The sequence below is a fragment of the Rhipicephalus microplus genome, unplaced genomic scaffold, assembly GCF_043290135.1.
Source record: "Rhipicephalus microplus isolate Deutch F79 unplaced genomic scaffold, USDA_Rmic scaffold_305, whole genome shotgun sequence".
In the NCBI taxonomy this organism is placed as follows: Eukaryota; Metazoa; Arthropoda; class Arachnida; order Ixodida; family Ixodidae; genus Rhipicephalus; species Rhipicephalus microplus.
The window spans coordinates 29971-56295 of NW_027464874.1; the positions used below are offsets into that span (position 1 = coordinate 29971).

The 26325-nt window shown below is 48.8% G+C and overlaps 1 long non-coding RNA gene across 1 annotated transcript in view; it reads left to right on the forward strand.

Annotated features, from left to right (window-relative positions):
- The window catches only part of LOC142793522 (uncharacterized), a 40100-nt gene extending 21372 nt beyond the window's left edge, over nucleotides 1-18728 (forward strand). The window contains exon 3 of the long non-coding RNA XR_012891603.1: nucleotides 18647-18728. This is a non-coding gene — a long non-coding RNA (uncharacterized LOC142793522). The remainder of the gene's footprint in view (nucleotides 1-18646) is intronic.
- Nucleotides 18729-26325: the final 7597 nt, after the last annotated feature.

A 26325-nucleotide genomic window follows, 5' to 3' on the forward strand; every position in this document is an offset into this window, starting at 1 on the left:
GAATCGTGTCCATCAATATTTAAAAATAGCTGGCGCCAAGCATAAGCCGAAAGGAAAGACTTTAGACTCATAGAGTCTGTCAGGAGTAATGAAGTTGGTCTTTGCCTGGTCACACTCATCGACGGAATTTCCGAATACCCGCTGCGTAGATTCATGGAAGAAAAGTAACAAGCATTCTGAATACGGTCCAGTGAGTCATCTATTCGTTGTAAAAGGTACTCATCTTTCTTCGTGATTTTATTCAACTTTTCGTAGTCGACGCAAAATCATTTCTTAGTGAACTTCGGTGATTTCGCGCGTATCTATCTATCTATCTATCTATCTATCTATCTATCTATCTATCTATCTATCTATCTATCTATCTATCTATCTATCTATCTATCTATTCTATCCTATCTATCTATCTATCTAGCTGCTTACGACTTTTAGCCCTCCTGACCGTTTGGATAACGGTATCGATATTCAAACTAGGTATGGCATAACATGATTGTATGAAGAACAAATTTACCTAGTTATAACATGGAAAGCATGACGAATGTCATGAACGTCATGATTTATATTTCATTGTCTTGCAGCTCTTGTGGGGAATTCGTTCACATGGAATGTTTCAAACCTGATATGGTATAACATGATTGCATTGCAATTACAAGGGACAGACCCTAACATGAAAATCATGAGACGCGTGTCACGTGACAACATGACTACATGCGAAGCTCATGATGCGGTCGCAGTCGATTCGCTAGCGTAACATATACCAAGTCTGGCATTACAGTACGTGAAGGGATGACGAAAGCATGTGACTGGTGCAAACATAATAAACATGTGATGCGTGTCATGTAACAACATGACTACATTCTACGCTCATGATGGGCTCGCGGATAATTCAATATATTCACATTCACCAAACTTGGTATTACTTAACGCAATTGGACGACATAGTTATACAACACATACAAACATTATATTCACGACATGCGTATCATGTAACATGGCTACATGCCACTTTCATAATGCACTAGCGGCAGTTTCGCTAGTTTTACATATGCCAAGTTTGGTATTACGTGACGTCAATAAATGACAAAAGTGTGTGACTGGTGCAAACATGATAATCATGAGATGTGTTTCATGTGAGAACATGACTACATGCCACAGTAAAGGCGCCAATACAATTCGACGTGACACAGTGCGCGCGCTCACCGGCGTTCATTTTGTCTGGTCGCACCGGCGTTGCCACGCCAGGCACCGGTCCTGCCTTATAATCGCAGGCGCACACCGCGCTGCGTTGCTTTGACGCATGCGCGTTTCAGCGTGCCCGGCGTCTTTCTGTCACGAAAAGAGGGAGACGCAGTGTTATCTGAGTGATGCATCGGCTCGAAATTGCATTTCGCGCCGGTAACCGTCGGGCCGCGCCGATGGAAATCGTAATCGTTTCCCACGTCATGGCACACGGGTCGTATCCACGCTGCATGAGAGTAGCGTCCATGTTGTCTCGGAAAGCCGGTCCCACGCCGCCGGGCGTTGGCGTCGCCGTTTGGCCTAACGGCGTCGCCAACGTGGTCGCGTGATGATCGGCCGTAAAGTTGTCAAAAACGGGCCCACCTGGATGACACTGGTATCCACGTGTTGCCTGTGAGTTGCCGAAACGATTGATGTTGGTCTTGACGGGGTACTGTGAAGTTGCCCGTGGTTCCAGCCGAAAATCAGCGGAGCCGAAGCGCAGCACGTCCTACATCATCGCGCGCTTCGAAGCCAAGCTCTCAACGACGCGGTGGAACGCCGCTCGCAAGCCAACGCCAAGAAGGCGTCGTCCGCCGCTGCTTCGGCATCCGGCACGCCAGCTGACAAGACGCAGCCTCCCGCTTCGCGCGCTGTGGGACGTAAGGGCAAGTTTCTCACCAAATGGAAGCCTCGCCCGTTTCCGAAACCGAGTCCGGACGACTATGTAATAGTCGCAAAGCCACGAGAGTGCATCTCATTGCATGATGCTTTCTCAGAGAACTGGTACGGGACTGCGTTTAAGGCATACCTCGGGCCCAAGCGAGCTGAGACGCTGACAGTTATTCCATCGAGAGAACAAAATTTGATCGTGATTTACACCCCGGACCCTGACACGGCGGACAAAATGATCGGGGACTTCGCGGTAAACATCGAGCACAGGCAGGTTCTGCTCAACGGGTACCTGCGACAAGATGGTAGCAATGTCTGCCACGGAGTTATCGCAGTCCGCAACACAGATACGACGGAGACGTTCCGAGAGAGCGTACGCTGGAGGTCAGGCACTATCGTCGAGGTGCGTAAATTTGGCACATCGAACAAGGCGCGTGTAACCTTCGCCGGCAAGGAGAAGCCACGCTTTGTTCACTACGACGCAATGCTGATCCCCGTCAAACCCTACTACCGGACGATCTCGGCCTGCGGCAAGTGCGGTGTCGTCGGCCATCGGATGGACACTTGTCCCAACCCACGACCGGATACGTGTGGCCTGTGTGGACAGCAGGTTCCGCTTGTGCAGGAGGGGGTGCGGGCCCCTCATGAATGTGTACCCGTATGTTCTGTGTGCGGTGGAGCACACGCCACAAACTCTCGAGCATGTACGGCCAAGTACCGTAATTCCAAGGTGGCCGCACAACAGGGCAGAAAGTCAAAAAGGGCGTCCAAGAAACGACGCAAAGATCAGACTCCCAGTGAGCCACCACGCCGGGAAGTCGCCAAGACAGACAAGCCCGCTTCCCCTACTGGAGGAACCGAAAAGCAGCCGACGGCGCAACCATGCGGCGAAGCCGGACCATGGGCCAACGCCGTAAAATACGGAAAGCAGGTGGGTGGTACGGGTAGAGCTGCCTCCTCATCCCCCCCTATCATCCCCTCTTCATCGCGTAACGCCGACCAAAATATTATTGCCAAACTTCAGGCACAAATCGAAGCGTTACAGAAAAGACTAGCGGAAGCCGAGGCCAAACAGACCCAACTAGTCTCCCCTCCTCCTCCCCCCCGCAGTAGAGGTAATGGAGGGTGAGACCGGGGCGGGGCGGCAGACGCGGTTGCCGCACTCGAGGCACGTGTGAACACCCTTGAGGTCCGTATGGACAGCCGTATAACTGTCCTCGAAACCCAAATCTCAGCGGCTGTAAACGCCGCCATTGCTAAAATGACAGAAACTATCCCTACCCTGATAGCCCAACAAGTTGCGCGTTTCACCAAACGAGCCGGCCCAATTAAGGACGTGTCCGGCCGGTACCTTAAAACGCTTCGACGACAGATCAAATTTGAGGATGATGACAGCTGCTCCGCCTCCGGAATTGAGGACACCCCCCTCCCCGCGAGTGCTGGCTCGGGAGCACCGCCACTGCAATCGCTCGTTAACTCCACTGACCATGGTGGGCACCCTTAGAATTCGGAAGTCCCAACGATCCAATACAGCCACTCCCATCCAAATCACCCAGTGGAATTGTCGGGGCTTTAAGGCTCACACTAAGCGCGCAAACCTCCGGCTTTTCCTCGCAGCATTTCAAAACCTTCCTGCTGTGGTAGCCCTCCAAGAGCCAGGGAGTGCTGCCACACTCACAAACTATACTACGTTTCAGCAGGACCCTTTCTCTTGCATCTGCGTGCACAAAAATTATACGGCCAACCTAGTTGATCTCGACCTTAAGCCAGCTTTCTCGTACGTGATGTTGACACTCCTTCCGCTGCGTAAACAGGACCCGCCACTGCACGTGCTAAACATTTATTGTTTACCGAAACTAAGCAACATTACATTCGCAGACCTTTTTAGCCGCGCTTTAAAGGCTGCGGGCAGGGACCCTCTGGTGATTGTGGGTGATTTTAATGCCCCCAGCACACTCTGGGGGTATGCACGTGAAGAGCAAACATGGACGTAAATTGGCGGAACTTATGTCCAAGCTGGGCCTAACTCTTCACTCCGACCCTGCATATCCAAGTCGCGTGGGTAACTCCGTGACCCGGGACACATGTCCGGACCTTACCCTCACAAAAAACATTCAGTATGCGGATTGGGTCAACACTGAAGAGACCCTCGGCAGCGACCACTGCATACTCAACACCACCATTCGCACATACCCTTTGGCAAGACCCTACGGAGAGGCAAAATTACCCGATTACACGAAGTTTCGGCAAATATACGCCAATTCGACACCCATTGAGGAGCAAGGATACCATGCTTGGTCCCAGCAACTGGTTTCCTCATTACGCTCCACAGAAACGCAAATTAAACTCTCCGAGGCGACTCCGGCGGTGGATAACCATCTCCTTCACCTCTGGGAGGCCCGGCGCAGCCTCGTCTGCCGATGGCGCCGGCAAAAACACAACCGAAAGCTCAAAATTCGCATCGCTGAGCTCACCCAGCGAGCAGCAGAGTACGCGGCCCAGCTCGCTGACTCTAACTGGGAGGACCGTTGCAACACGGCCGCTCGACAAATGTCCAGCCGGAGTACCTGGCGCCTCTTCGGCGCCTTGATTGATCCGACCCAAACTCGAACAGAGACACAAAAGCATCTGCAACGAGCATTTCACAGCTTCGACGGAGACACAGCCAAATTGGCATGTAAACTCCGAGACCACTATCTATGCACTCAGCAGGACTCCCAAGAGCCGGCGTACTCGTATGCAGGTACCGAGAACGCGGAGCTGGATCAACTGTTCCAGTTACACGACCTGAAGGCAGCCCTAGCAAAAATGAGGCGAGGAACGGCACCGGGAAGGGATAAACTTACCGTGAAATTACTTGCCAATCTTCCTGACTTGGCCTACACCATGCTCCTTGCCTACATCAATTCCATTTGGATCGGGAAAACAAGCCTACCAATTGAGTGGAAGACCGCCCTGGTCACCTTCATACCCAAAGCGGGCAAAGCCATTAACGCGGACTACCTCCGCCCCATCTTCCTTACTTCTTGTGTGGGAAAATTAATGGAGACGATGGTGCGCGACAGGTTGTCCGCGTTCCTGGAGAGCAAAAATGCATTTGCAGACACCATGTTCGGGTTCCGCCCACACCGGTCCACGCAAGATGTCTTGCTTCAGCTCGACCATGAGATCCTCGATCCAGTCGAGTATCCCCTGAATGACAAAGTTGTGCTCGCTTTGGATCTGAAGGGGGCCTTTGATAACGTGTTCCACGAAATTATTCTAACACATCTCTCACAGGTAAATTGCAGCCAAAACACTTTCAACTATATTAAACAATTCCTCACTGACCGACAATCATACATTCAGATTCAGGACATTGAACACGGCCCTTACCGATTAGGCACGAGAGGGACTCCGCAGGGAGCGGTCCTCTCGCTCCTCCTATTCAATATGGCAATGATGAGACTCCCCGCTCAGCTGGCGAAAGTCGAAGGCATACAGCATGCGCTGTACGCCGACGACATCACCATATGGGCGTCACACGGCTCGGCAGGAGACATGGAGGCAAGCCTGCAGCAAGCGGCGGACATCGTGGATGACTATGCCCGTCGCTGCGGCCTTCAGTGCTCCCCGTCCAAATCGGAATTCGTGCACATACGCCCCTCACCAAAGTGCACCACAAAGATCGACCTCTCCCTTCACAGTGGACCAATACCCGAACGCGATGAGATTAGAGTACTGGGGCTTTTTACACACAAAAATCCAAGAGCAGACACAACATTGGCCAAATTGCGTAAGGTGGGGGACCAGGTGGGCCGGATGGTCCGCCGGGTTTCCAACAAGCGCGGGGGGTTACGATGCAAAGATGCCTTGCGGCTGGCACATGCATTCGTAACCAGCCAAGTCCTGTACTCGGCTCCATACCTCCACCTACGCAAATCCGACGAGAATGCACTCGAAGTCATTCTCCGCAAAATCTACAAGCGCGCCCACGACCTTCCTGTCAGCACCTCTAACCAGCGCCTTTTGGGCTTGGGAATGGTGAACACCTTCGAGGAGCTGAGAGAGGCGCACTTGACAAACCAATATACTAGACTCTCTAAAACACCGTCGGGTCGCCGCCTCCTTGCCTGGCTACACATCAATCACTCAATACACACGAAAGAGCGCGTACGTATTCCAGAAGTTTGGCGATACTCCTTGCACGTGCGCCCTCTTCCGGCTAACATGACCCGAGACGACTACACTGGCCGACGCCTCGCGCAAACGGAACCCTTGGCTCGACACTACGGCCACAAATTCGGGGTATTCTATGTGGACGCCTCCGGCCCGCACCACGGTGGTTGGTATACGGCTGCGGTCGTCCACCAAAACACCGTTGTAAACGGACTCACATTCCGTGCACATAACATTACGCACGCGGAGGAGATCGCCATCGCACAAGCCGCCGCAGATCAGGACTCGAGGGTCATCATCACCGACTCAAGGGGTGCCTGTCGCAATAATGAACAGGGATACATTCCGTACCGTGCTTATAAAATATTGCAGAATAGCAGCTACCTAGGTGCCCCCGCGCACCGAACGATCATATGGGCTCCGGCTCACACGGGCCTCGATGGTAATGAGACGGCCGATGCCGCTGCCCGAGCGCTCACTCTCCGGGCACCATCCTCGTCCCCTACCGATCCGGAACTCGAACCCAATCCTGCCTACACCTTTAAGGAGATCACACAATTTTATCAATCCGGCCATAACGTCTATCCAAAACCCTGTAAGGCCCTCACGAAGGCGGAGGAGCGAATCCTCCTTCGCCTTTACACTAAAACTCTATTGTGCCCGGCAATCATAAAACACTTTGACCCCGCATGCACGGGGAAGTGCCCGCATTGTGAGGAAAATTCCTCTGACATTTTCCACATGGTCTGGGAATGCCAAAAAACCCCAAACGTTACCCCACTACCCAACCCTTCGCGGGAGAACTGGGAGGCAGCCCTGCTCGGCTGCTCTGACCTGACGGCCCAACGGGCCCTGGTCGAGCGTGCCCGGGCCGCGGCCAACACCAATGGGCTCCCGTAAGAGGGAGCCCACCTAGTGTTTGTACGGGGCGGCCCCTTAAGGACCGTTCCCACCCTCCCTGTAAATAACATCTGTAAATAAATGTTTTTCAGCAGCAGCAGCGCCGATGGACGCTGGTCGCACCGGTCGCGCCTATTGTCAGACTATAGAAAGCTCGTGTTTGGCTAACGTAGCGCCGCTGGGCCCAGCGTGCACGCGCGTCAACCCTACATTGAAGTATATCGGGCCCTTCATGATGCGATCGCGGCCGTTTTGCTAGCTCCACATATACAAATTTGGTGCTACGTGACATCATGGAATGACAAAAGTATATGACTGGTGAAAATATCCTAACCCTGACCTGTGTGTCATGTGAAAACATGACAACATACCACGTTCATAGCGTGCTCGCGGTAGGTTTGCTAGCTCCACATATAATAAATTTGGTATCACGTGACGTGAGTAGATGACGAAGCTAAACAACACATACAAACATGATACTCATGACATGGAAGACATGTACGGCATCATTTACTCACACCTTGTAACACTGTGCTGATTTTAAAGTGACATATAAACTTTCTCGTTCGTGCTTCGCATATCAACGATTCCCACTATACGTGGGAGACGCCAATTTTTTTTCTTTATAATACAACACGATACACCAAGGGACTGGTCGATGGTTGTATGACATCGTCTTTGAGCATGTACTGAACTTGTTTATGTTAACGTCTTGTTCTCTTTGCGAGACTCTGTGGGCGTTTTGTCGAACGGGTCACTCGATAGGCTCGGTGATGATACGATGCTTGGCCAGTGGTGTTTGGTTCCCTTTTGATGTTGTAGCGAAGCAGTCCCGAAATGAGGCGAGTATTTCCAAAAGACGTTCCCGTTGTGCTGACGATGGACCTTGGTTATAGTCGAGAGTGCTCGTGAATGTCATGGCGGAAATGTCACACGACAAAAGGCAAGCTAATGTTGAGGAGCCAAGGATGTCGGCAATATCCTCAAGGTATGCGATCGGAGTGTATCTGTAAGATGGCGATATTTTGTTAGATGGCAAGCCTGCCTCTTCCTGTGCTTAACAATACCTCAGGCAACTCAGATTTGTTGTGCGAAAAATATTGACAAATTTTCTTCCACAATTACAGCATCGAAGATGTCTTGGTCGCAATTAACGCTAGCAAAGAAGCCGCTGCGGGGAGGCAGAGTAACATATTCGGAGGATACACCTAGGGTAGCCTTCGATAAGTTGGTGTGCTCAAGTTGAGGATGTAACAGGCCCTCGAACGACACCTGCAAGTCTCATAAGTCAATGATTACTTTGTATTCGCGAAGAAAATCCAGTTCCAGGATGAGCGGACGGGAGCACGCAGGTAATACGAGCAAAACCCCTGTGAACATCGAAGCACAGTCTGGAACGTGGACCATGCACATCCCAGTTGGCGTGACGAGGTGGCTACCTGCAGTGTGCCACGGGAGTTATTGCCAAGGGTAAGTTACTTGTCTCAGTGTGGATGCCAGGGCACTGCTCAAAACAGGATAATCGGCACCGGTGTCAACGAGTGCAGTGACGACGTGATTATCGATGTGTACGGTAATGTCGGCAGAAACAGTGTTTGGACTTTCGGAAAGTCCCGATGCATGAATATTGATTTTAAGAGTGATAGTCTGCCATCACATGTAAGGTGGGTAATTTTAGACGTGCTCTGCGAACCTTTGTTCGTAAGCCGCCTCAGTGCCGAAAATGTCCGAAATTTGGTGATGTGAGCGCCATCTGTGGAAATTCTGCAACATGTTCCCGTTGCGGGTCAACACATTTGGCCGAACATTGTAAGGCTGCATCTTAACACTGCCCGAATTGCCAAGGACCCCATGACATCTCTTCAAAGAAGTGTTCGAAAATAAGGCAAGAAATTTCGGTTTTGCAGAAAATGGTCTGGGACCATTTGACTCACTGGAAAGCAGCTGCTGAAGTCAGGCGACATTGTTTACGTTGTAGACGCTCACCAAGAAAGTCTACGTACCGCAGCATGCTTGTAGCAAAGCCCTTTTCGGTGGAATCTACATCGTTAGCAACGCCGCAAAAAACAACACGTGCACTGCGAATACTACACGCGAAAAGTAGATTGTGGAAAAAGCATGACCCTCCCTTCCACGAATAACTACTGTGGATAAGGTGCAAAGTGCACCGGTAGCACCACGCTCTGCATCTCGCCCAGATGAGCCTCTAGGGCGTGAACATAAATTTTTGACGATGATCAAGTCTCTCATCGATGCAATAAAAATCCTTGTAGGTGACATAAACGCCCCAACAGCACGATGCGCAGTGCAAGTACTGGATGCTTTGAGTCCAGTGCTTGCCAACCTTGCGTAGACACAATGGCTCGTCCGCCGCCTTCATTCCGCGATGAGGTGCGTAGTGCGACGGTTTTCTAGTAGAATGCCAGAGGACTAAAATCATGGATTTCCTGTTTTTGCTGGTATGTTTTTTGCAATAAATTGCCTACAATAGTACTATACGAACCAAGCCTATCACAAGCAATCAAGCTCTCTGGGTACGAATCCATCACCTCATCTACTTGTTGTGAACCCAGCGAAGTAATTTTATATTGTTACAGGTAATGGGTATGAGCCATAACGGTAGCGTGACATCGCTTGGAAATAGAGAAAGAAGAGGATTTTGCTTCCTGGTCTGGGGGCGACCAAGACGTTGATTCGTCGCTGTCTGTTACTTCGTTCGTGGCACTGGTGGAGGTGCTGGGTAAATGCGCCTCGGCTCAGATTTTCAGCCGACACACCGAGCTACTCGGAGACAGCTACAGCTCCCACGGCAAGAAGCAGTCGCCGCCTGCGAGGACTATCTCCCGTATACGGTCCTCTCCCTCAAGATGAAATGGCAACTTCGACTACCAACCAGGTGAGTCAAACCAACGACGCCTATTCTTTTCTCCCGCATGTTTTTCATGCGCCGCAATCACCACGCTCATTTTATTGAGACAATTATGAGGATGTTGATGACTGGCTTGACCACTTCGATCGAGTTGCCAACATCAATGAATCGGATGAAGCTCGCAAGCTGTGGAGAGTTTACTTTGCGATAGAAGACTCTGCCAAAACGTGGTATGAGAATCACGATGGTTTCTTTGCGACGTAGCAAGAGTTCAGCCGACAGTTTCGTGATGCGTACCGCAGCACTGAAAGGAAAGAGAGAGCGGAGCAGGCCATCTCGTCTCGGAACCAACGACCTAATGAGAGAGTTTCGATGTTTGTCGAGGACATGCTTCGGCTCTTCAAGTGTGCCGACCCTGCAATGTCCGAGGAAAAGAAGGTGCGGCATTTAATGCGTGGGGTAAAAGAGCAGCTCTTCGCCGTACTCGTGCGCAATCTACCTACGACTGTGGCTGAGTTCATAAATGAGGCAACCACAATGGAGCGTGCTTTCCAACATCGGTCTTCACAGTATGAACGCCACGACGTGACCACTGCTGCATGCTCTATCGGGGCTGACAGCGAGAGGCATGCCCTCGCAGGGTTCATAAGAAGCGTCGTGCGGGACGAGCTTCGCCAACTTCAAGCAGCGGGACCCCGCAACCACCCGTAAATGCTCTAGCAGACCTAATCCGAAACGAGATCTGACAGGTGGTCACCCCACTCGCGCCAACAAGACCTGAGGCCCCTGTGCTGACTTATGCGGTGGCTCTGCGATCTCCTGCACCACATGCTCCTGATTCCATCATGCGGAAATGGATCAGGCTAGCTATCGATTCCAGGGCACCTCTTCGACTCCGCTACTTGCCTCAAGGTTTCCGAGGGCACAAACTTATCAGCCGTCTGGATCGCTGCAGAACGCCACAAAGGCCAACGTGTCGCGTACGTCAGATAACAGTCCACTCTGCTATCACTCTGGCGAAGCGGGTCACATCTACCGCGATTGCCAGTACCGCCAACTTGGTCTCCGTGGCTTTCACCCTGATGTGCGGTGCCCGCGTTACGGTGAGCGTCCCCGCGACACCGAAGCGTACCTTACGGGTCAGCAAGCTCCTCGCATTGGGTAACGCCCCCAATCACGAGCACCATTACCTCGCTGCCCCACGTCACCTAGCATTTCCTCGTCATTTTATGCTCAATGCAGAGGCCGGTCACCGAGTCCCCATAGGGGAAACTAGAGACCGCGGCTCCTGGGGGTGAAGCCGCGTCCCATTGAACTGTCAAAGAGCCTCCTTCGACGCGAAGACCCGACGAAGACCGTTCTGACTTTCCAGTCGTTTCCGAAAGTCATAAGACTGTTTCCGCCGACATCAACGTACACGTCGATAATCACGTCGTCACACCCTTGTCGACACCGGCACCGATTATTCGGTTATGAGCAGCGCCCTGGCATCCCAAATGAGGAATGTAACTTCTCTTTGGCAAGGACCCCCGTTGCGCACGGCAGGGGGTCACCTCGTCACGCCGACTGGAATGTGCACAGCCCGTGTTCTAGTGCATGCTTCGACGTTCACAGAATCTTTCCTCGTATTGCCTGTGTGCTCCCATCCACTCATTCTGGGACTGGACTTTCTTCGCGAACACGGTTCAATTATTGACCTACGAGACTTGCAGGCATCGTTCGAGGACCCGCTTCATCCTGAACCTAGAAACACCCAGTTATCGAAGGCTGCCCTACGTGTATTCTCCGAATTTCATACTATGCCTCCCCGCAGAAGCCTCTTTATCAACGTTGAAGGTGACTAAGACGTCTCCAACGCTGTAATCGCAGAAGGAAATTTGTTTCTAGTTTTTGCACAACAAATCTTCGTTGCCCGAGGCATTGTTCAGCACAAGAGGAAGCAGGCTTGCCTAATAGTGACGAATTTCAGCGAGGAGTATCGCCACCTTACCAAACACACCGCGACTGCATACTTTGAAGATATTGCCGACGTACCGGGGCCCTCAACATTACCTGCTCTTTTGTCGTGCGACGATTCCGCCATGACATTCGCAAGCACTCTCGACGTAAACCAGGGTCTACCATTCGTACAACGGGAACGTCTCTTGAAGCTACTAGACTTATTTTGGGACTGCTGCGCTACGACTTCAAAAGTGAACCAAACACCGCTTGCCAAGCATCGTATCATCACCGAGCCTACCAAGAGACCCTTTCGACAGCACGCCTACAAAGTCTCTCAAAAATAATAAGACGTTATACGCCAACAGGTCCAGCATACGCTCAAGGACAATATCATCCAGCCATTGACCAGTCCTTGGGCGTCCCCTGTTGTGTTAGTAAAGAAAAAGATGGTACCCTGCGATTTTGCGTCGACAACCAAAAGTTGAATAAGATCACTAAGAAAGACGTTTATCCTTTACCACGAATAGATGACTCGCTGGACCACATTCGCAACGCTCTTTACTTTTCTTCGATGGATCTACGCAGCTGGTATTGGCAAATTTCTGTTGATGAGTGTGACCGCGAAAAGACCGCCTTCATTACTCCTGACACACTCTACAAGTTCAACGTCCTTCCCTTCTGCTTAGGCTTGGCGCCAGCTACTTTTCAAGGAATGATGGACATGGTTCTTTCTGGGCTAAAATGGCAATCGTGTTTTGTCTACCTTGACGATGCGGTCGTCTTCTCGGACACGTTTGAGCAGCACATCCAGCGCTTACAGGCAGTTCTTCAGGCAATTCGAACAGCTGGACTTTCTCTCAAACCTGAGAAATGCCACTTTGCTTTCGAGGAACTGAAATTTCTTGGTCACGTTGTCAGCCACGCCGGTTTATACACCAAGAACCTGAGAAAACGAAAGCTGTTGCCGCAGTTCCTATTCCAACAAACAAGCGCGATATCCGCCGATTTCTGGGACTGTGCGCATATTGCAAACGCTTCATCAAAGACTTTTCTAAAATCGCTGAACCACTAAATGAACTTGCAAAAGACGGCGTACCGTTTGTTTGGGGTCATAATCAGCATCACGCCTTTGACACGCTACGAAACCATCTTCAAGCCCCACCTGTACTCGGTCTCTTTGACGACAACGCTGCCACAGAGCTACACATGGATGCCAGCAATGTCGAACTTGGAGCTGTATTGGTTCAATGGCAAAATCGCGTAGAATGTGTTATTGCCTATGCAAGTCGAACACTATCACCCGCAGAGAAAAACTACTCTGCAACAGAAAAAGATTGCTTAGCCGTTGTTTGGGTTATAACAAAGTTTCGCCCTTATTTGTACGGTCGACCATTCAGGGTAGTTAGCGACCACCATTCTTTATGCTTGCTCATCAACCTCAAAGATCCTTCCGGTCGTCTAGCACGGTGGATCCTTCGACTACAAGAATTTGACGTTGCGGTCATTCACAAGTCAGGACGCAAACACACATACTGACTGTCTATCACGTGCGCCAACTGGAAGTACTAACGCAGACGTTCAAGAGGATGATACATTCCTTTCCTCTACATCAGCAACCGACTTGGCTCAACAACAACGCGATGGCAGTGAGCTAAGCCCACTGATTGACTACCTCAAAGGCCGAAAACGCAGCCTTCCTCGAAATTTTGCACATTCCCTTGCCTCGTTCTGCATCAGGAATGGAGTCCTCTATAAAAAAAATTTCGACCATACCCAGGTTACTTACCTACTGGTTGCGCCGACCTCGCTTCGGGGCGATATTTTACATGCTTGTCACGACGAACTATCATGCGGACACCTTGGCTACACGCGCAAATTGTAAAGAAGTTGCCGGTCATACTACTGGCCACGCCTCGCGAAGACATTCAAGCAGTACGTCAGCATATGCCGCCACTACCAAAGCCATAAGACTCCACGTGTCCGACCAGCAGGACTACTAAAGCCTATAGCCACGCCGAAAACACCGTTTCATCAAATTGGCATTGACTTGCTCCGATTGTTTCCCACGTCTTCGTCTGGAAACCTGTGGATTGTGGTTGCCACCGATAATTTAACGCGTTAAAGCGAAACAAAGGCGCTGCCCAGAGCTACCGCAGCCCAAATCGCCCACTTTTTCGCCACCAGCATCGTACTTCGTCACAGAGCACCAGCTGTGATAATTACTGATCGTGGTACAGCTTTCACCGCAGAGATGGTTCAAGAAGTGCTAAGACTAAGTGGTACAGAACATCGGAAAACCACGGGTTATCACCCCAAACAAACGGACTCACTGAACGGTTGAACAAGACCATTGCAGATATGCTGTCAAAGAATGTGGCCGTTGATCACAAGAACTGGGATGATATACTCCCTTACGTAACTTTCGCTTACAATACAGCAGTCCAAGAGAGTACAGGTTTCACCCCATTTCGCTTAGTTCATGGTCGAGAGGTCACTAAAATGCTCGACGCAATGCTCCTTCCTAACAACCTTTGCATGTTCAACGCGGACGCTGCCTTGTTCGCTCAACGCGCCGAGGAGGCCCGTAAACTCGCCCGACACCATATTTATGCTCGCCAAACTGCCGACGCACGCCGATACAATCATACACACCGAGAGGTTTTCTTCCAACCAAGCGATGATGTTTGGGTGTGGACACCTATCCGACAGCGTGGTCACTCTGAAAAGTTGCTGCGGCGCTACTTCGGCCCGTACAAATTCTACGGCGACTCAGTGACGTTACATACGAAGTTCTCCCTGAGGGCACCTCAAGACGTTTCCGTCGGTTTCCACAAAGTGATGTGGTGCATGTGTCAAGGCTGAAGCCACATTTCTCGCCTCACCAATCTAACGTGGACTGACTTACCGTGCAATAACTATTTTTGTCACTTTTGTTTCTTTTTGATTGTGTTGTGTCCTAACTTCTTTCTTTATTGAGTACTTCTTTGACACCACCCCATTTATTTTGCCTTACGACGTAGTTGTTAGATTCCATGGTAGCGCCTTTTCTTTCTCATTTTTTTCAACGCTCATCACCAGCATCGAGACGATGCTTTTCATGGAGAAGGAATAATGTCATAGGTAATGGGTATGAGCCATAACGGTAGCATGACATCGCTTGGAAGTAGAGCAAAAACAGGGCTTTTGCTTCCTGGTCGGGGGGCGAGCAAGACGGCAATTCGTCGCTGTCTGTAATTTCGTTCGTGGCAATATATTCACTCAGATCTAACCTACATTCCGCAGTTGGTGCAGCCCCACAACGGAAATCAATACGTGTACCTCCGCGTGACAAAACAGGAGGTAGCCTTCAGGTTTATTGGAGCTTACACCTCTCCGTTTGTTTAGTTCTACGATGAAAGACTGCATGACATCTTGACAACTACGCCTGGTGCCTGAATTTTCACTGAGGATTTCAATGCTCATCATGTTTTTTGGGGTAGCACCAAAGTTGATTTTAGCGGCCGCAAACTTGCTCACTTCGCCTCACGCCACGATATTCACATTATGAATGACGGCAGTTCAACATAAATAAGTAATTTTAGTTACAGCAGTTGTTTGGATTTGTCGCTGGTGTCACAGCAACTCTCTAAAGCTGACGATGGGTCAGAAATACTGAGAGTCATGGTAGTAACCATATTTCAACGTAATTGAAGTTCACAAGTTTTGGAAATTCCTCTTATTCAGTTTACAGAAAAGTCAATTGGTCAATGTGTATGACGAAGGTGGATGAGGCATGTCAAGGTGTCACTTTCGGCCTGGAGGAGGTAATTGAAAATGCTATGGAAGTGGTTAAGAGCACCACTACGCCCACATCAAAGTGCACAGACTTTCATGTGGTACTTGAGCCATTACATACAATTCGGAGGTGGCTCGAGGGGAGGTACATGTGCACTAATTCAATACATGAACTCAGATATGCTCGACCTTTACAAAAGAAAATCCAACGGCGAATGGAGAAGCTGGAGGGCCAACGGTGGAGGAAATTTTGAGAATCACTCGATCCTCGCAAACCGATGTTCCTTATACGCCGAGCGGTACAGACCTTGGGTCGTATCCATAACAACGACATCCCTTCAGCACACTGGGTGCCCAGCAAGGCCACCTTAAAGGTGACATTACCGAAGATTTCTGCGTGAGAATAGCGGGTGATGTGGTCACCATTAGTGATGAGGTTCTTGGCGATGCTCTTCTAGCGCGCGTCCCTGAACTAAATGTGCGTTTCTCACTCGGGAACTGGTCGCGTACCTAGCCACTTGCAGGGGTTCATGGTAACGTTCGCCGGATGGCATCACGTATTCTGCGTTCTGCCATCTTGGAGAACGGGGCCGGGACCCACTTATGGAATGCTACAACCAGTTATGGACTGATGGCGTTATTCCTGATAGGTGTAAATCCAGCCGTTTAGTACCAATCCTCAAGCCTGGAAAATTGCCGTTTGACCTCGAGATATTCTGACCTATTGCGCTGTCCAGATGTGTGAGAAAAGTAATAGGAAGAATGGTCCTCACACGCCTCAAATGGTACATTGAGCGCTACAATATATATCCAGAAGCTGTGACTGGTTTTTGACAAGGCCGTTTTTCTATATACAATGTCATCGACTTTCTGACCTCAGTCCAATAACAGAAATCCCTCACGCGCATATTCGTTACTATGTTCCCCGACAGGAAAGGAGTCCACGACAACATAATGCACGAGACCATTCTCGATGCCTTTGAAATTAGTGGAATCGATGGAAGAATGTTTAAATGAATTCAGAGCTACTTATTGAAGAAACATTTTTTATGCGGACTGCAAAAGGCAGCACCATCAACCATTACAACTGTCGTGCCGTCCCACAGCCCTAATTTGTTTAACCTCACAATTATTGGGAATGCCCTAGTTCTGCCTCGATCAGTCAACCTTTCTGTGTACGCCGATATCTGCATCTAGGCTTCAGCAGTGACGTGACCCCAAGTGCGGGCAAGGCTTCAAAAAGCAGCGATAACAACGTCGAAGTATCTCCGTGCTCAAGGGCTAAGAATTTCCTCCGAGAAACTCGCCTTAGTTGCATTCACTCGCAAGGTGATGTTCTGGTATCCTGTTTCCATCGAGAATATCAGAATTTCGTATACGAGACGTCATCAATTTGTGGGCATCATTATTGAAAGAGATCTTTCGTGGAATGCTCACATCGCGCACTTGAATAGGCTCAGCTCTACCACCCATATAATAAAATTTCTAGCCGGTAAAACTTGGGAAACGTCCATGTCAGCCATGCTCGAACTGTAGAGAGGGGGGTATTTTTAGTATAGCACACCCATGCTTTCAAATGCCGGAAAAACCAACATCCGGCTCCTGCAAAACATTGAAGGCCAAGTTCTTCGCACATGCTTGGGATTGTCTAGGTGTGCAAACACGGTCACAACTATCGCCATTGCCAAAGACCACCCGATTACGACCTATATAACAGTCGACATACTCCGGGCGCACATTCGCCATATATTCAGACTGCCTAACCACCACCTTGCTAGCCTGCTACCGAAAAGACCGAAGGCAGTGTTCTTTAGAGTGGTGGCGGCTAAGCGGCATTTTATCCCCAGGAAGTTCTCACCCGCAATCACATCACTTTGCCCGGAGAGGTGCCTGCAAAGACCCCCTGTACACCTTGAAGTCCTGAGGATAACCGAAAAGGCTAGCCTGTCATCTGCAGCCCTCAATTAGATCTCATTAGACCTTCTGCATATAAAATTTGAAAACCGAACTCATATCTATACGGACGGTGCAATGTCGGGAAGTTGGACGGGCACTGTTGTGATTTCATTTCAGTCAAGCATTGTCAAGTTTGAAACTCCACCCGTCACAACACATATGGACTCCGAGCTTGCCGCCCCTCAAACCGCTATCATATTTGTTATGCGAGAATCCCCTGCTAAATGGGCTATTTTCTGCTACTCCAAGGCGGCCCTTAAATGTATGAAAAGTCTACGACGCCAGAACTACTATCAGATGGTATCTCAAATCAATAAAATCTGTCATCGCGCCACTAACAAATGAGATGACATAATCTTTCAATGGCGCCTGGTCCCTGTAGGATTGGTAGTAACCACCTCGTCGACAACGCTGCTCGTTGTACCCAATATGGAGCAACCACACTGCTCATACCCCTGTCAAAGGTTGATGCTGCAAAAGAACTTCGCCGCATCGCGCATAGTACTACACTTATGCATTGGAATCTTCTACTAAATTCTACTCGACGCAACACAGAACCTGGCTTCATTCCTTTAATTACAGCTGTCATCAAATACTTTGCCTTGGGACGCTACAATCCTGTATTGTTGTGAGTCGGCTTTGCCTTCACCAATTTATTAGGTCACCGCATTCGTATGGCTGACTCCCCCAACTGTGATAACTGCCATTGTGTAGAAACTCTCGACTATGTCCTCCGTCATTGTGGAGACTTTGAAGAAGATTGCCAGACTCTACAGTGTGCCCTAAGGAAGCTGCATGATCGACCCTTTACTCTGGAGAACAGCTTGGAAGCGTAGTTTTCACGTACTTCAGCTCAGAAAGCCGCACGAGCCCTTCTACAATTTTTGAGGACTACGCCACTGGGTGACCGCCTATAAAACCTGAACTTTGTGTGCGGTGTGCGTGTTATACGCAATGTGTATTTTCTCCTCTCTTTCTCCTTTTCTCTTTCATTACCCTCTCCCCCGCGTTGAGTAGCAAACTGGACTTAGTCTTGTTAACCTCCATACATTTCTGATATTTTTCTTTTCTCTTTTGTTGTTAATTACGGGGCATAAAGCCTCCCCATTGTGTCCAACCTTGAGCATTGAATAACCACTGGCATTTTTTTTTTGTTTACAGAAAACGAATCATGACGTCTTTTGAAACTCGTACACCGTCCGGAATAAATGCTTCGGACGATAAAAATAAACACCTTACTGAACCAACTGTGTCCTTGATTTCATTGAATCGGACATGTCCAAATCTACTCTCAGTATTTTCACATGATGCGATCCAAGAAGTCCTACGTGCATAAGATGAGGATGTGACGTAGGTGCTGTCACCGCAACGATCATGATAGTGTGGTGCGCAAAATAAATTTTGGTACCAAACAATATTTGAAAGCAAGGAAACCCACACAGTTCTATATTTGCCAACACTTGAAAAATATCCTAATACTCAGAAATATCCCGCAGCCACAAAACATGATTAGGTGCCTGAAACTTCGTTTTTGAGGTAATTTACTTTTTACCTAATAGTTTAATTGCCTGCGTATCGTTTTTGTTGCAAACTACACGTATTTATATTTATCTATCTATTTATCTATCTATCTATCTATCAGTCTATCTATCTCCCCGCCAACTTGTGGGTGCTCTGGTGAACGGCTCTTTAACCCGAAATCACAAGGGAGCGTAAGAGGATCTTACGAATATGACAGTTTAGTCATTACATGAATAACTTGAAAACCCTGTTGAGCACTTTGTCAGAACCATAAATTCAGACACGTATGACACATATCTGTAAGCTAGAGGTCATGGTATGCGTCACAACAAATTGCCACTTCATATCTACCAGGTCGCGGTGAGAAAAGGCATCGCTAAATTAAGCAGCAGCTTTATTGGCGGAATATGGCAGATGCATTTGTAATGCAATGGATGCCGTCAGATTGATTGTGATGTGAATGACGAAAAACTAAGTACACTGTATTTGATGTGAATGTTCTAACAGTGAGCACTGCAATTACATAGCACTTTTACACATCTGTTGTGAGACTGCTTTCTACACGTACCCGAACTAAATGCACTCGCTTTGATGATGCCAGGCATCGCTGTGGCAACACTAAGTAACACTGCCATTTGGTGAGCAATGTGCGACCGAAAAATTCAACTACTATCAAGACTGTAATCAATTTTCCTAATAGTACAAGACGGGACAACAGACTTTAGCAATACCTTTCTGTTGCGTGATTTGTTGTATACGCATAATATATTTTTCTCCCCATTATCACCCCTCTGCCAATTTTCGCCTTTTCCTTGTCTCCTGTTCACTGTAGCTCGCCAGAACACACCTGCTTAGGTGGACATCTATACTTTCCAATAATCTGTCTTTCTCTTAACTTCAAAATTTTTCACAGACATGCACTGCATCTCTCATACAGAAAGCCAGGCAGTTATAGCCCCTTCGCTTCGTTTGGTTTCTCAGTCTATGCTACCAACACACAAAACGATCGCTGAACCGTCCATTAGTTGAGAGAATGAATTGTTGGTCCAGTTTGCGGATTGGCAGCTTACGGAAGCACGAGCACATTACTATAGAGACAAAGTACATCACGTGGCCAGAGGTTGAACATTGACGCTTCTCTAATAAAACTTTCGGGTTCTGAGCAAGCCGCCCTTTGATGAACCACGACAAGTTAAGTAAAGCGTTGGTAAGAGAAATTTAAATTTCTGTCTTTTAAATCTCACAGATGAGCGCCATGTTAGCTTCTCAACGAGGTAATTCAGAGCCCTAACTCAACAAATAAAACAGGCGCTTAATTTCTCACAAGTCACTGCGCAAAAAACCCAAATTTCAATGTCCTAAAAAGAACAATTAGCGTCCTGCATTAAGCGCATAGGAGATATGTGAGTGAGGAGACGACGACTAAGTATCTATTTCATAGAACAATTGTACCCTTGTCTCAAGTTTTCTATTTGTTTTACCACGAATTCTGGGAGCTACCACTCCCTCCTTGTGAAAATGGATGAAGAAGCCTCTCAGGATTTTCGAGGTGGACAACCGCTACGTCTGGCAACGGCTAGAAAACATGGGACCACCTCAAGTGGCACAGACAGCGAGGCAACGGAGCTCTACTCCGACGGCTTCGAGTCATCGGATGACGACTACACAGTCGTCATTGAGCCACAATGCAAAAAGGAGACTGCTACGAACATCGTCGACGGTGAGTCTATCCACCGTGCAGGCTACCGCGCAGCGTTGGCCACACACTATACTCTTCATGGCTGTAGACCATTCAGCCATCCTAAGGCGGCTTAACAGGCAAGTCCTTCCTGCATACGTCGAAGGACTCGCTCCAAATGAGATTAAAAACGTCAGGATCAACTCACGGAAGAATGTTTTGGCAGTTGATGTTCTACAGCGTAGTGCGGTGCAAAGCCTACAGAACATCTCGGAAATCGACAGAGTCACGGTTAAATCAGTGATCCCCACTTACTGTAAGGGCAGTGTAGGCGTCATTTATGACGTGGACATTAGATTCCCGCTGACGATTCTCTAATCCTGATAAAGCCAACTACAGACGGCATCCTCATCAAGCACATCGCAAGGCTTGGTCAGTCACGTTGTTTCAAGATTATTTTTTAGGGAGACAGTCTTCCCCACACGTCAAAGTTGGCTACGTTCGCCACCAGGTCCGTCCATACATACCGAAGCCCCTACAATGCTTCAGATGTTTCAAGATGGGACAGGTAAAAGAAGTATGCACCAGCAATGTCGTGTGCCCGCGGTGTGCCGAACATCATTCAGAAGACACCTGCACGTAACTGCGTTCAAATGCTCCAACTGCCACGGTGCTCATAGAGCGTCGTCTAAAGATTGTCCACGAGTGCGAAATGAACGCGCAGTGCTGAAACGCATGGTGCGTGACAACTCAACGCACTGAGAAGCCGCTGCTGCTGTCAGGCGACGTTGGCGTCACCACAGAAGATTATCCCGAAACGTGACATCAGCCGATAGAGATACGTCATCTCAAGCAAGAAGGACTGGCCCCTCATCATCAAGCTCTGCGAAGACAGATACACCGAAAACAGAATCTGAGTCAAGACTCCCACCTCGTGAAGAGTGGCCATCACTTCCACGAACACAGCCTGTTTCAGAGGTGCATCGAATCCCGCCAACCTCGATGCCATCGCGAACCACTGATGAAAAGACAACTGAGGATCGCCAGGTCATTCACATGTGCAGACTCTTATGGGCGCAATGCGCATGCTCCTAAGCAACATGAACACCCCGTCAGCGCAGAGCGCACTCCAGGTGCTGGACACTTTGAGTCCGGTGCTTGCAGCTATAAGGTAAAACGATGGCCCACAACATGTTATCCTTTCGAGAGGAGGTCAAGAACGCATCTGTCCTTCAGTGGAATGCGAGAGCACTTAGGGTGCGCCTGTTCGAGTTCCGGCAATATGTATTCACAAACCAGTTCTCCATAATTGTAATTTGTGAACCGAACCTGTCAGCTCACACGAGACTGTCTGGATATGAGTGCTTTATGCCTTCTACCCACGGAGAGCACAGCAAGATCGTTGTGTTCATATAGCGCGACTTATGTTCATCTCCCTGTACCCCCTGACGAAGGGGGTACAGGGAGATGAAACCAGTACGTTTGCCTAACAGTAAAAAACAAAAAGACCACATTCACCATCATCGGAGCCTACTTACCTCCATCAAGCCGCCTAGACCGTGAGCGCTTGCGCGGAATTTTGAATTCATCTCTCCAGCCATGGGTGATAACTGGCGACTTCAATGCCCACCACTACTTAAGGGGAAGCTCCCGGGTCAACACTATAGGTAGACAGTTAGTGTATTTCGCTTCTGAATGTGAACGTATCCTCGTGAATGACGGCAGCCCTACTTATCTGCGCGGATCGGCCTATAGCAGATGCCTGGACCTCACTTTCGTCTCACGCTAGTTCGCTGGTAGAGTGCACTGGTTTTCGGACTTGGAAACAAGGTGTAGTGACCACATCCCAACATACCTGAAGATTGACGGCTTTCCAAGTCTCAAGTCTTCCAGAGCCGTCCAGTGCACTGATTGGCAAAAATACGAGTTAATCATGGAAGACTATGTTGGTGCCTCACCCTTCGACCTAGAGGATGCAATAAAGAGTGCCCTACAGTCAACCACGCTTTCGCTTCCGGTGAGCTCATCTCGCACTGATATGAACATTGATCTCGAGAAACTCCGAGCGATTCGTCGTCGTGCAGAACGACGTTATGGACGCACAAAGTCACTTGATGATCTGAGAGTTGCCAGGCGCACACAAAAGAAAATACAGCGTGATATGGACAAGTTGGACAAGCAATGATGGGTATCTTTTTGCGTGTCTTTGGATCCCACTATACCTCTGTGACTAACCTGGAGAACTGTCCGGGGTCTTCGTACAACCATTACACAGCGCTAACCATTAAAATCTCTGGCACTTCACTTACGCTGCGAAGAGATTGATGTCGCAGATTCTTTCTGTCGAAGGATTGCGTGCGGGGCAAATTCCGCTGTGACGAAGACGCCCGACTTTTCTGTATCCTCACGTGATCTCCGAATGGAGTGTTCGTTTTCAATGGACAAACTAAAGGCTGCGCTTGCTTTGTGTAGACATTCTTCAGCTCCAGGACCTGAAGGCATCACTTACCGCGCTCTGTGTCACCTAGGAGATGAAGCTCAGAAGGCACTCTTTCTGCTGTACAAGGACTCCTGGCAAACTGGCATGGTTCTACAGGACTGGAAGTCAAGTCGCCTCATTCCACTTCTCAAAGCCGGCAAGTTCACCTTTGGACATTTCCTCTTACCGCCCGATTGCCCTCGCGAGCTGTGTGAAAAATGTTGTGGAAAGGATGATTTTAATGCGTCTGGAATGGTACTTAGAGTTTTACGAAATATATCCAGGTGCTATGTCAAGGTTCAGACAAGGCCGCTCATCAATTGACAAGGTAGTTGACCTGGTGACATATGTAGAACACCAGAAGGACTTCAAATGGTTGTCTGCTGCTCTGTTTCTTGACGCTAAAGGGGCATACGAGAACGTCACCCACGAAGCCATTCTCGGTGCACTAGAAGGAGTGGCACTCGGTGGCAGGATATATGCGTGGGTTCAAAGCTATCTACAGAATAGATCATTTCTCGTGCAGACAGAGAATGGCCCGATACCCGAGTATTACTGCAGCCAAGAAGTCCCGCAAGGCGGAGTGCTAAGCCCGATGCTGTTCAACCTAACACTTATTGGACTAGTTGGCAATCAACCAAGCAGTGTACGACTTTCCATTTATGCTGATGACATCTGTGCGTGGACATCAGGTGTGACTCGACTTCAACTTTGCGCTCGACTTCAGAAGGCAGTATCAGTGACATCGCACCACCTACGCGAATAAGGGCTCGAAATCGCAAGAGGAAAGTGTGCAGTCATGGCTTTCACCAGAAAACCAATGTACGCTTACGGCATATCAATTAACGGGAAGTTGGTGTCATGCAGCCAGAGTCACAAGTTCTTGGGAATTGTAATCGACCGAAACCTGTCTTGGACACCGCACGTAAACTACGTGAAAAAGCGGCTGACCGTCACTTGTCACTTATTCAGGTTTCTTGCCGAGAAAAGTTGGGGAATGTCGGTCGAGTCTCTGTTACAGCTGTACAAGGTATTATTTATCGGATTCCTGCGGTATGGCCTACCTGTTATATCTAACACGTGCAAAACAAACCTGCGCAGAATCCAAAATATTCAAGCCCAGACACTTAGGGTATGCCTTGGTTTACCCCGCTGCGCATCGACAGCTGAAACAATTGCCATTACACAGGACTACTCAATCATGACGCACATCACCATTGAAACGATGCGTACGTACCTGAGGCAACATGCTAGGAATCCTTTCCACCACTTGGCAACCCTCGCTACTGAGAGGCCCCACACGAAATTTAGTGAAGTTGTCTGTGGACATCGTGCGCCGTTTACGTCAGGTTTTACGCCTGCTGAGAATCTGGTGTATCCTCCGTGGTGCCTGACACTTCCGCAAGTACGTGTTTCAATTCCAGGAATACATAAAATCAAATTTGCCTTCATCAGTCCTAAAACAATTGAGCTTGAACCTTCTGCACGAAATGTACAATAACCACGTGCACATATACACCGACGGCTCAACCACAGCGTCGGGTTCTGGCGGTGCGGTGGTGACTTCAGCTAGAGGATTCACTCTGCGAATCAAGCTTTCACACGTCACTACGTCTACGGCGGCAGAACTTGAGGCTTTGCGTGGCGCCCTAGGGTACATCAAATCTCAGAGACCGAGTAAATGGGCTGTGTTTTCCGACACGAAACTGGCCCTACAGAGCATGCAGTCAGTCCTTCAACGAGGTTGCCAGTAACAGTTAACTTACGAAGTTGTCAAGCTTCTTCACTACGTCGCAGAAACAGGCCACAAGGTCAAGTTTCAGTGGCTTCCTGGCCATTGTGGGATCATTGGCAATGATTCTGCAGACAACGCGGCTCGCACATCGCACCAAGAAGAGTACATCCTTCCAATTCCTTTGTCAAGTACTGACGCTGCCAAGCAACTTCCTCACCTGGCACGTTGTCTATGTCTGCAGGAGCGGAACACCCCAAGCATAAGACATACGAGACTTTACCAAATAAATACTCGACTGCAACTTCGACCTCCATTCGGACTTCGTCGACGTGAAGCTTTGCTTCTTTGTCGCCTTTGGTTGGGGGCTGCCTTCACAAAAGCATATAGAACCCTTTTCGGATTGACTGACAATGCAGAATGCAACATTCTGCAGCGCCTAAAAAAAACCTGGATCATCTGATATGCCATTGCCCACGATTTGCCTCTGAAAGACAGAAGCTTTCGGACGCATTGCGACATTTGGACGATCGGCCACTCTCTATGCAGATGCTACTGGAACACCGTCCCCGCCTTTCGTCGGCTCAGAAAGTAGCCAAAGCTCTCTAGTGCTTTTTGAGGACTACAGGCCTGCGTGACAACCTTTAACTTTTGTGTAGCGCCACCACTGCATACGCACCAGCCGATTGACTGACAATCCTCTTTTTTTCTCTCTATTTCTCTTTCCCCTCTCTCTCATGTTTATGCCCCCTTCCCATTCCCTTAGCGTAGGGTCGCAAACGGGCCATGCGCCTGGTTAACTTCCCTGCCTTCTCTCTAGTTGTTCATCTCCCCCTTCCCAAGTATGCGTTGCCTCTATAAAAATAACACATATATGTTATAAAATGTCTTAAATCATTACACACAAAGAACTTTACAGGCACGCACTTTACTATTTTTAGTGCATTTACGCTGTTTTCAGATGAGTAAACAGGTTTCGTAGTGTTGTAAAAAAACGGGTAAAAATTTCGATTTAGAGAGATCTCCATGCGTCTTCCAAGAATGTTTTCGTGGTGCGTGGCGGTAGATAATCAATTCCACGCATTATGTAGAAGGAGATAGTATATTATCAGCTCCTACAATATATAGCGGTTGCTTTAAAAGCTAGGTGAAGTTGAGTTGCACCTCTGCTAAGAAAGAAAACAAAAACAAAACGTTAGCATTGTAGTAGCCAATACGTGCTTCCTAATCTTGTATAGTTGAATAATACAGTGGTGTGATGAAAAATTTTTCGGGATTGCCTTGAGACATGCTGTTTTTCCATTCAGCACACCTGCTTCGCAAAACACAGAAGAAATGTAACAATGAATATAGAACAATACAGATTATATTTCGCTCGTCTCACCCGTCTAACCCGAAAAAATAGGTTATACATAGGTAGGTTCATTGGA